At 51.2% G+C, this 11505-nt stretch overlaps 1 long non-coding RNA gene across 2 annotated transcripts in view; it reads right to left on the minus strand.

The window, feature by feature from the left end:
• LOC147582848 (uncharacterized) overlaps positions 1-11505 on the minus strand; it is a 30349-nt gene that overhangs the window by 6452 nt on the left and 12392 nt on the right. Inside the window, exon 5 of one of the 2 annotated variants that reach the window (XR_015249570.1) lies at positions 8150-8284. The exons of the other annotated variant lie outside the window; for it this stretch is intronic. This is a non-coding gene — a long non-coding RNA (uncharacterized LOC147582848). Of the gene's footprint in view, positions 1-8149; positions 8285-11505 lie in introns of those variants that run through there. 2 annotated transcript variants of the gene reach the window in all.

Consider the following 11505-nt stretch of genomic DNA (forward strand, 5'->3'; position numbering starts at 1 on the left):
AGCCCCTCACCGCGTGCTGCGGGGAAGACAGGGCCGCCCCGGACGAAGGCGGTGCCGAGGGGATTCCAAGGGGCCAAGAGCCAATGCTGTCCAATTTAAGAGCTATGCATTTATCTCTTTGCGCGTTTAAAAAATTCTTAGCCAGAAGCCAAGTGATATTGGAATAATTTTCCTTTAAAACTAAATTCATTTACATAAATACAGCAGGTTGATTTAAAGAACACCGTGAAGCGTAGCTATAGAATGGGAATAAGGCAAAAATCATCTAGCTAGTATGGAATCAGCTGAAGTTTGAGCAAGAATCTCAATACTTCTAAAGGTCTATAGATTTTTTTCTAACTTCTATAGTACTTTTGAACTCAGAAAGTTTTTGCCTACATTCTCTGCCTAAAAATGGCCACTCCCTCCACACTCCAGGCCACCTCCCACCTTCTCTGTTCCAGGCAAGCCACGTGTTGGGCACTTCCAATGGCCCTGCTAGAGAGGGTACACTGGGCCCTGCGCATGGAGTGCGTGGGTTGGGGAGGGGGGGAGGGGAGCGGGGAGGAGGGGCCCAGAGTCCTGGCCGCTGATGCCGAACCAAGCCCCCAACAACCATGTGGTCACTTACCTCGGCTCTCCGGTCAGAAACCCCCAGGAAAGGTCTCAGAGAAAGTTCCTGTTTTCTTTCTCCCCAGTTTGCTCTTTTCCTTGCGTTTCCACCATGACTTCAGAAACACAGTTGGGCAAATTTCCCTGTTCATGCAGAGAGTTCAACCAGTTTAACTAACAGGGGCTCTCACGGCAGACCTTTCTCTCTTCGGAGAGAAGCCTATTTTAAAACTAGTTGGAGACGGGAAGTTACTCTTTTAAACATGCTAAAAGTAATATCAATGTTAATGTCATTAATTTTATGTATATATGTAACAATGTTATCATATTAATAACAATACTAATATCACTATTAAGAAAAGCTAGGACACCCCTACAACTCGGTTTTCAGGAAAGCCCTGGTTAACCCCTGTCACCCCAGCACCCCCTCCAGTTACCGCGGCTTTTCACACTCAAAAATGTCCGTGTTGGATGATAAATCATAAGGGAACTCTGGTTATGCGCTGTGACTACCTCGTCTATGCCGGCAATGAGCCGGGCAGGAAGGAGGGCGGGGGACAGGGTCCTCGATCTCAAAGGCTGGCTGGAGAGCATTCTTTCAATCGTGGTCATTCCCAATCTACACTGTCTAGATCAGGGATCGGGGGAGGACGCCTACCAAGCAGGTTCAAAACGATCACGTGATCAGAGCACTGCTTAGAGTTCCCGAGGGGACACCGGCAAGAGCGGTGTGTCGATGCTGTGTCTCAGAGAACTCCGTCCCCTTCGTAAGAACCCGAAGAAACTGGGCGCAGAGCCTGTTCGGCCGCCTCTCGCCTCGTTTCCCTCAGTGAGGTCTCCCCCCACCTCCCTTGGTGGCAGGTCTGGGAAATCTATCTCATTGAAGTTCAACCGCCAAGGTCATGGCCCTCAGGAAAACAGCTCCAGGATCTGGCTCCAAATTGGAGGGGGTCTGGCCACAGACCTGGTGTCACTGCTCTCTTGGCCAGAGCAACTGGGTGGTGTGAGGACAGACACACACTGCTGGTTGGGGACAGACTGGCAGTCTTGTACTAAAGGGAAAACTGAGTCAAAGCTCCGTGTGTACATGTGACCTACCAGTCCTACCGCTTAAGATTGACCCTAGAGAAACCCCTGTAAACGTGTGCGCAGAATAATGTGCCAGGACAGGGGACCGAGTGGAAATAAGCCAAAGTGGACATCAATTGGGAAGTGACCGTCAACGGTCTCCTACCGGGACCAGAGATGACAGGGTGATGACTGGAAAGAACAAGGGAGATCCTGGGTGAACCAACCAAGGGCCTCCAAGCTGACTCTGCCAAGTGACAGAAACGCGACTTGGGTTTTTTGCAACAAGGCATTTTTCTACGTGAAGCTGGTAGCCTTGGGGGAATTTGAGAGGTGGAGTATGGAGACCATGGCTGGTGGGAGCCATTAAAGCCGACGCTGGCCTAGCCCCAGTCTGTATTATTAACTTATTTATGATACGCCGAACCCACACGCTCCACGTGTAATTGAACACTGCATTTTTTTTTTTTAAAGTAACAGCCAGGAGAAGCTGCTGACACCTCACCGGTGTCACCAAGGAGGCATCTTGAAAAAGGGTCTGGAGAATGACGGATGTGCCTTTCTTGTACGTAATCCCCATATTCTGGGGACCAGCTTTAAGTAATAACCGGTGCTCTGGGACTTGGCCGGATTTTTGAATAAGCAGCAGGAAAAGAGTGTCGCCAAATGATCTTAGCTTTAGCCTTGCCGAGTCCTTCCCGGCTGCCGTGTGGGCCTTGCCACGCTTGAGAACTAAGGGCATGGTACAGTTCTCGTTCGAGCTTTGAAGCCACTCCCAGCCAGCTCTTGCTTTGCTCCTTCTTTAATAAGGAGCCAGCAGAATGTCAGTTCTAAAGTGATCAAGAGGAGAAGGCAAAGCTGTGAGCTGTCCGTTTGGATGCTAACAAAAAATAGATCTGCTATCGAGGGGGTGGACATCCAAGCCCTCGGTTCACGTTCCGTGTCTACGTGAAGATACTCCACTCGGTGTGCCGCACGGGGACCGAAGCAGGACGGTGAAGAATCCAGTCTAGGAGGGCTTCTGCCACAAACCAGCAGGGCCGCCTTCTCCGAGCCTCCGTTTCCTCACCTGAACGACCAAGGGGCTACGACTCGATCTCCAGTCCCTCACAGCACCGGACAGCTTCTATCCACAACGACTCTGGCTGGAAACTCAACTTGGGGGCCTCTCCTGTACTGCCCTTCCCACTAGACTCCTCCGCTCCCACTCCAGCACCTCCCCCGGGCCCTAGACCCGCCCCATCCTTCTGCCTGGTGGACTCCTCCTCACAGGTCGTACGGCGCACTTCTAACTCAACGAGGCAGGGAGAGAACTCACCCCGCTCCCCACCCCTGCCCCTTCAGCGAAAGGCACGGGCCTCCCTCTGGTTCTGGCCAGGCATCCTTCCTCACACAGCGGACTCCCTGAATCCGTGCGGCTGCCAAGCCTTGCTGGTCAACTTCCCAAGTGACTCTCAAGGCCACTCTCACTACCACTCGTTTTATGCATTTATAGAACCATCGACCTTCCGTAGACCCAACTACTCCCATCATCTCTAGCTTCCTTCAAATTCCAGCCCCCGAGCCCATGGCCAGAGAGTTTTTTGAAACAGACGGCTTGACTGTGGCGCCTCCCAGCCATCAGGACAAGGGTTTCCCACCATCCTAAGGGCGTTCGACACACAAGACTACACGTCGTCCTGGCGGGCCAGAGGCCCGACACGGCGGCCCCCCCCACCCCCCAGACTCACTTCACTCTGTACCCCGTGTTCGCGCTGACCTTCTGCAGATTCCCCTCACGCGTTCGGTCCCTCCCAGCAGAGGGCCCACGGACACACTATTCCTGCCCTGGAACTGCACCCCCCCCCACCCCCCCCCCCACCCCCCGCCACCACATGCTCATCCTTCAGTTCACGGCTCAAGTGTGCACGTATCATTTTCTCAGGGAAGTATTCCCTGACACGCCCAAATCTAGGACAGCTTCCTCTCCCGTACACTCTGAAAAAAGAAAACACGTTTCTTTTCCATTTTCTTTTCCAGTGCCCTCAGCTTGGGCTGCAACAACACTCTCCTTAATATGATGATTCATTATTTCCAGATCCCCCACTGAATGCACCAAGTGGAGAGAACGAGTCTGATCCAGCTCACCAGCATATTCCTGGTGCCCAGCGCGTCCGTAGCGGGTCCTCGGTGCCTTTCTGGACCTCAAACCAGGTACAGAAGCCACCACAGGGGAACTGGAAACGTATACGGACAAAACCCGATGTGACTGGCCTCTCCAACTTTCCAGCAGGTGCTTTCTCACTGGGCTCCTTCCCATCTTTACCATCGCTCTCCTGCCTACTGGCCTTTGCCACCACCTTTACCACCACCATCATCCCGGCCACCACCGTCAGTGACAGCTGCCACCAGTCAAATGACTGGTTCGGACTTTGCTCGTTACAGACCACTGCTAGGCACTCTCTATCTCTTTCCTCATTGATCCTCTCTGTAACCCTGGAAGGCAGGGGTTTGGGGACCTTTAAAAGGCCATTTTTGCAATTGAGGAGACAGAAAGCCAGACAGGTTAATGCCACTGGTCAGCTATGAAGCAAAGGGGTACAAGACGCACATCCAGGGCCATCTGGTCCCCAGTCTGGTTTCTCACCTCTTACCCCTCTCCGCCTCTCTGTTGGGGCCCTCTCAGGAGATGCCACCTTGTTTCCTCTTAAAAGTCACCTAAATACTGTCAAAGAAAGGACACTGAGAGAAAACCCCTTTAAAAAAAGAAACACCATGAGGATGTCCCCATCCCGTCCCCTCTTTAGTAAAGGAGTAAGGACTCTACTCTGCCATCAGAGAGCACGGAGAGGCACTAGGGAGGGTGAGAAGACCTAAAACATCAACCTGACGAAATGACATGACTAACCAGAAGAATACACCAAATTTATTTTTAAATAAAAACAGAAGCCCAGGGGCGCCTGGGTGGCTCAGTCGGTTGAGCGGACGAGCTTCGGCTCAGGTCATGATCTCGCGGTTCCTGGCTTCGAGCCCCGCATCGGGCTCTGTGCTGACAGCTCAGAGCCTGGAGCCTGCTTCGGGAGCCTGCCCCTCCCTCCCTCCCTCCCTCCCTCCCTCAAAAATAATACACGTTTTAAATTTTTTTTTTTTTTAATTTTTTTTCAACGTTTTTTATTTATTTTTGGGACAGAGAGAGACAGAGCATGAACGGGGAAGGGGCAGAGAGAGAGGGAGACACAGAATGGGAAGCAGGCTCCAGGCTCTGAGCCATCAGCCCAGAGCCCGACGCGGGGCTCGAACTCACGGACCGCAAGATCGTGACCTGGCTGAAGTCAGACACTTAACCGACTGCGCCACCCAGGCGCCCCAATAATACACGTTTTAAAAGACCTTTTAAAAAAAAAGCCCAGAATGACCAAATATTATTAACTATACAGTCCAAGAGGACATGGGCTGGAAGTTCCTGATTTAGAGATTTCAGACAATGCTAAAATTTCAAAGAAATGTGAGCTGCCAACCTGGGGTTGCCAACTTATTTTTTTTTTAATGTTCAATAAAATCGTTTAAAAAAAATGAAATGAAAACATTTTGAAAAAACCTAAAAAACTCTCAAAAATCTTAAAACAAAAAACTCAAATTACTATCTATTGTGATTCAAGAAGAGAGGACAGTGAAATACTAAGAGGAAGGAAGCTTATGCAGATTCCATTATCAAGAACAGTCTGGGGGTGGGGGGGGCCCTGGCTGGCTCAGTCAGGAAGCGTGGGATTCTTGATCTTGGGGTGGGAGTTCAAGCCCCACTTTGGGTGTAGAGATTCCTTAAAATCTTGGAAGGAAGGAAGGAAGGAAGGAAGGAAGGAAGGAAGGAAGGAAGGAAGGAAGGAAGGAAGGAAGAATCACTGACTTCACCTCTCTCCCTCACGCAGGAATCCCTTCGACAAAATCCTCTGCACCCTTCACTGAGGGTTTGCTTGAGCAGGCTGCTGGCTGCCTCATAAACCAACCAATTCTAAAAGTCGCCGAATCTGAGAAAAACGCCCCCAAATCAATACTGTCCCTATAAACACATAATAAACAGCCCGAAAATATAATAAAAAAAGAGAGCCCTTTCACAATGGCAACACAAGTAGCAAATGCTTGGGAGATACAGGATATATTTTCACATCTCAGACTCTACATGTGATGTACCAGAATCATGTCAAGAAAACACAAATCCTTAATGAGAGAGACAGAAACTCAAGTAAATGAAGAGTGAGGTCATACTGGGGCCTAAGGCTAAATGCAGAAAAGATGACAGTCTTCCCCAACTTAATTTATAGACTGAATGCAATTCCAGTCAAAATATCACCAAGGTCATTACAGAACTTGATAAAAATGGTTCTTAAATTCTAGAGGAAAATAAATGGGCAAAACGATCAGAGGGTTCTGAGATAGTATGCCGTAAGAAGGCATTTGCCCCAGCAGATCTTAAAACACAGTATAAAACGATGATCATTAAGGCTGTAAACCAATCACAGCAAAACACTGGGGAAAGACGTTACGATCTAACAAACGGAGCAGGAATAAACTAGCTATCAGCTTAAAAAAAAAAAAAAAATACACAAGCCACATTATGCCACAATAGTCTGGCTGGATGTTTTTCAAAACCCTCTTATCTCAAGTGTGGACAGGAAGTTTTAGGTTTAACTAATTGAGCAACATCAGGAAATTTCAAAGCGACAAAGATGAAGGTTTCCGACAATCGGAAAAAAGAAAAACAAAACACCTTTCTGCTTCCTCTGTGTTTTCCCACGGCCATCTCAAGCCCCACTGTCTCCTTGCTGGCGTGTTTATTAATGACATCCTCTTGTCGGACTCTAAGCACGAGTGTGGGTGAGGGAGATGCGAGAGGCGGACGGACACGGATCTTCCGGCCGGGCTCCCTGGCCAGGGCCCTGCGCCCCGTGTCACCCAGCAGGCCCCACGCGGCCCGGGTTACCTGCCGGTTAGCTTCCTAATGACAAGGACTGTTCTCAAGGGCAATCGGGATTGAAGGCTGCACTGGCCTCGAAGCAAAAGAGACCCCTGCGCGTTGGAAAAACACGAGTCTTCTCTCTCTCGTTCCGTGAGGGAAGAGACGGCTGGCCGTGAGGCCGCGTCTAGACCAGCAAAGGGAAAAACTCCCAACGGACAATGCTTTGCAGCCAAAACCATGAGTGGAAGAGGGAGAAGCCACGGCCGGGCTAGGAGTTTTCATTTCTGATTTTGCTCACTTCTGCTGTGTTATTCTCCCGAGTTTCAGGACATTGCCTTTAGCACGTGCGGCGTGGTGTCCCAACCGTGGGCCCCGCTGGAATCTGTACGGTCCCCGCACGGGGACGGGCCTGGAGATCGCCGGGGCCGCGCGTCTCAGGAGGAGGGAAGGGCCGGGGAGAAAAGACAAGGCGAACCCAGGGCCGCCCCCACCGGAAGCGGAGGTGGGCGCTGTTGATTGCATGCAGCGCCGCATCACTCTCCCCCACGTCCGCCTGGGCCACGGCGCCCCGCAAAACCAAAGGGAGCCACACACCCCGACACCTGTGCCGGGCCGGATGCATCTTCACCAGACCGACCGACCGACCGCCTTTTGGAGAAACAAAGCCCGGCTCAAACAACAAACAATGCCTCGAATCCTCTTGAACTCAAAGCAGCGCTACAGTGAATGAGGCTGATTCCCCCCGTTACCAGGACGGCCTGATTACAGAGCCCAGAGCCATTTGCCTGAAGATAATTGCCTCAATTCCCCACTTCACTTCGCACGTATAGAAACAGTCCCAATCTGCCAGAGCCTCAGTGACTAGATGTGTAAAATTGGTCTAATCATATTTTGAAGAGCTCGAGCGGAAAGGGCTTCTATGAGCGTGAGCCTGAACCACGACACCAACTAAGAGTTTCTCCCCTCTGGGCTCGCTGCTCGCTTGCTCACTCCCCCACCAAGTCTGCAGGGGTGAGTCAGAGTCTCGGCGGATGGGAGAAAACAATGTTGAGGCTCCGTGTCAGGGCTGCTGGCTGGCGGAAGAGGTGGGGTGGCCAGGAGAGCAGGACGCAAGGTAAAACCGGAGGATGTTCCGGGTGGCCCAGTCCTCTGCAAGCAGCGGCCCACCAGCCACAGGACGAGCCTGCTGTGCAGGGCAGGGGGCACGTCTGAGACTAGAACCACCCGGACTGCGGGCGACTTGGGACACTGAGGTGTCAGCCGGCCATGGGAAAGAACCAGACGAGCTACAGTGTCAGTTGGGGGTGGGCAGATGGGCAGAACCCGACCCGATTTCGACGGGACGAAGGCCAGGCAAATGGCCAGAGTCCAGGGTGCGAACCAGGGACCACATGGAAGCGGAGAGCTAGGGCCAAAGCAGGGCAAGGCAGGCACCATGACCAACAAGAACCTGCAGGCCCAAGCTTATGCTCTGTCTCCATGAGGGAGCTTCCGGACCCTTCCCGTTGGATCAGGAGCCTAGAAATCGCTCCTGTGGCGGAGGAGGGTGGGCAGGGAGGCTGGTGGGTGGGTGTTGGATTGGCGGGAGAACCTTGGTAGAGCACAAACCCAAGGGACGGCAAGGCCACTCTGGGAAGACACCTCCTAACGGCTCTGTACACGGGAATAGGGTTCACTTCTGATCCTGGCTCCCTGTAAACACAAAGGACATACATAGGGTGCCATAACCCCAACGATGGCCCGGGCACGAGCCCGACGGGTCAGAAAGAAGGTTATTTTCCCCCTATCATTTGCTTGAAGCTCCAGATGGCATTCCCCCCAAATCACAAGATCAGGAGCTTGGGGCTGTCACGGTTTCTACTGGTGAGAGCCCATCGCTACCACTGCAGTCTGAATCACAGCAAAACAGCGCCCCAGAGACCTGAGCCAAATGCTCCTGTACTGTACCCAGACCTCTTTGGGGGCCTGAGCCTCTGCGGCTCACTGCCACGGGGCAGGGGTGGGGGATACTTTAAACTCCCTGAATTCATTTCTACCCAAAAGAAAGTTTGTAAAGCTCTCCATCTTGACAAGCAGTCCTTTCCAACGGTTGTCCAACAACAAAAAAAAAAAACCAACAAAAAAAAACAAAAAAACCCACACAATATACGTTCAAGCGTGACTATACCCACTCCCCTGGCAGAACAGAACCAATCTTTTACCTCATGTCTCATCTCGGAAGCTGTGTTGGTGTCTAGGGGACCCGTGACAATAGCCTGTCAAGCCTTTTGAGAACCCCCGTACTCCATCTCGGTCTCCCCCAGAGCGACAGCTCGTGCACGGTAGGCACACAGAACAGATGGACTGAGAGCAAGCCTCTCACGGCTTCTTAAAAAACAAGAAAATCTCCAAAGTCAGACGAGAGGGGAAAAAAAAAAAAAAAAACCCACCTTTTTCAGAAACCCACCAGATGAACTCCCCCCTCTGCTCGCATAAACACTTCCTCAGCCTCTTCCCTCAGCAGCTTATGTACCTCATGTAGGATTTGTTATTTCGGCACCTGTTGGCAGCCCCCTTTTTAGAATTTGGGGGCACCTCGCGCTGCACGCATGTCGGGGGGGGTGAGACCGCAGCTCATCCTCGATTACTACTGTCCCCCCCCCCACCCCACGGTGCCTGCGACAGCATCCCGCTCACGGAAGTGACTCAACTCCTCATGGCTGAAGAGTCAATTTCATTCCTAATTTCCGGGACGGCTCTGGGAGGCAGAGGAGGAGTACAGTTAATAGACTTCACTCATTTCTTTGCTCCGACAAGTGAGTTGTGGAGCCAAGCGCCTCAGAGCCCGGACCCGGCTATGAAAGCTGTGCACAGCGGACAGCCGCTTCCATCGCATACACCTGTTTGCTCATGTCCCGAAACTGCCACCCGAACATTCCTTCCTGTCACTGAGCCGCACGCACTTTCAAATGCTTCTAAAATAGAAGCAGACTCGGAAGGGCATGTCCATCAGTAGAGCCCCCAGCCCCTCTCCCAAGGTCTCCAAATGCCTCTCATGGAATCAGAATCCGAGTTGAAAAGAACTTTGGCACGCATCAAGTTCCAACTCTGCCCGGCTCATGAGTCCCATGGAAAACATCTCCAATATGTGCTCATCTGTCCTTTGATTTAACACCGCTTCTGACAAAGAGCCAACTGCTTCCTAACAGCCGTTCCATTTCAGGGCCCTAATTGTTAGAATATTCTTCCTGGGGTTGAGCTGAAATCTGCCTGTTGTAACTACTACCCATAGCTTATAATTTTGCCCTCTGGAGCCACATAAAATACATCTCAGTGCCCGTTCCACAGGACAATCCTTTAAGGGGCTGAAGACAATGTTCTCCGCAATTCATCCCAATCAGAACCTTATTGTATGATGCTCTGATGGGCTGGGAACCGCGCTTTCCTGTCCGACAGGTTGAGGAGCCTCCCTCCGGCAGAGCGCGAAGGTGACATATGACCACACTTTATTTACCGGCAGACAGACAGAGCCCCTCGCTCCTTAGCCTGCTAACAACACGAGGTCGTTCATCACTGGCTTGCTCCTTTTTGAAATTCACTCTGCAGCAAGCACTTTTTAAAGTCATGCACGTAATGCATCTTAAACAGCATTTTCTGCCCAGATCCATTTGCTCGACCTCGGCCCTAAGCGCGAGATGGAACAGTATTTCAGTGCGGTCCTGCTGCTCCAGGAGCCCGTGCGGAATGCGTACCGAAATGTATTTGTAACCGTACAGGACTGGGGCTCTAAAATGCAGTGTTTTGTTAAATGTTCATTTGCTGATTAAAATGCATCTTGCAAAGAAAGTGCATTACTAATGCAGACTCCAGTCCAAAAATACGTATTATGTAACGCACATTTGTTAATAACGCAGGCAATCTCCGTGTATCTGTATTAGTGGATCAGCTCGCGGCTGCCATCTCCATTACAGGCATAGAGCACTCCTTCTGAAAAACGGAGTACTTTCTTATGAACCCTAAAGAATCATAATCCACCTCGTTGCTGACAGCTGGCATTCGTCTCCATTGAAAGGGCATTCACCAGCACCCACATATTCCTGATTTTTTTTTTTTTTCCCAGTGTGCCTTGAAAAACCACTTGAACGATGTCTTTATGTTCCTTACGCCGTCAGGGAGGCTGCGCTAATTGAGACGAATAAAGCAGGTGGGTCAACGTGAGTAAAACCTTTAGAGCCGTCCCTCCTCACCGGGGGCCGAGCGAGAAGCATTTGAGCTGGGCGGCTCCAAACAGCCCGTCCGACGTCCCACACTAATTTCCACATGATGGTGGCAGCCAGGCACTTGTGACAGTAAAACGCTTTCAGTTTCTCTGCAGAGTGTGAGAGTGGGGCACAGCTAGACTACAGACACGTGTCCTTGTATGGAGTTTGCCAAATCAATGCCACTTGATTAGACCAATCAGTACTTGAATGCCACAAACTAACTCGAAGAACACAAGATGCAAGAGAGACACAGCCAAGAAGCCAGGTCAGGAACATTCTAGAATGTCCCCAGCCAAGATGCAGAAACAAACAAAAAAAACCTCAACATGGCACAAGCGGTGGCTGGAATCTTGCTAAGGTCTATACCCTGGATTTGACAGCTGTATGCGGGCACGGTGCTGGCGATATGAGGTTGAGTTCCACCAGGCCGCCTAACCGCTGTAGAGACAGGCAGGACTCTTTAGACACCAAGAAGGGAGCACCAGGAGGGAAAGCCTGGTAGACAAGCTCGAAAGGGAAACCAGAATTAATGAGAGGTCACGCCTCTCCAAAGCTCCCCCATATTGAGTCAAAGACAAAAACAAAACAAACCAGCAAAACCCCACCTGTCCCAGGCAGAGCAACTTTGTTGACACATCCAGGGCCTCTAGGAAGACGATTTGGCTCTGAATT

The sequence above is a fragment of the Puma concolor genome, chromosome A3 (assembly GCF_028749965.1).
Source record: "Puma concolor isolate L17-30 chromosome A3, mPumCon1.1.hap2, whole genome shotgun sequence".
In the NCBI taxonomy this organism is placed as follows: Eukaryota; Metazoa; Chordata; class Mammalia; order Carnivora; family Felidae; genus Puma; species Puma concolor.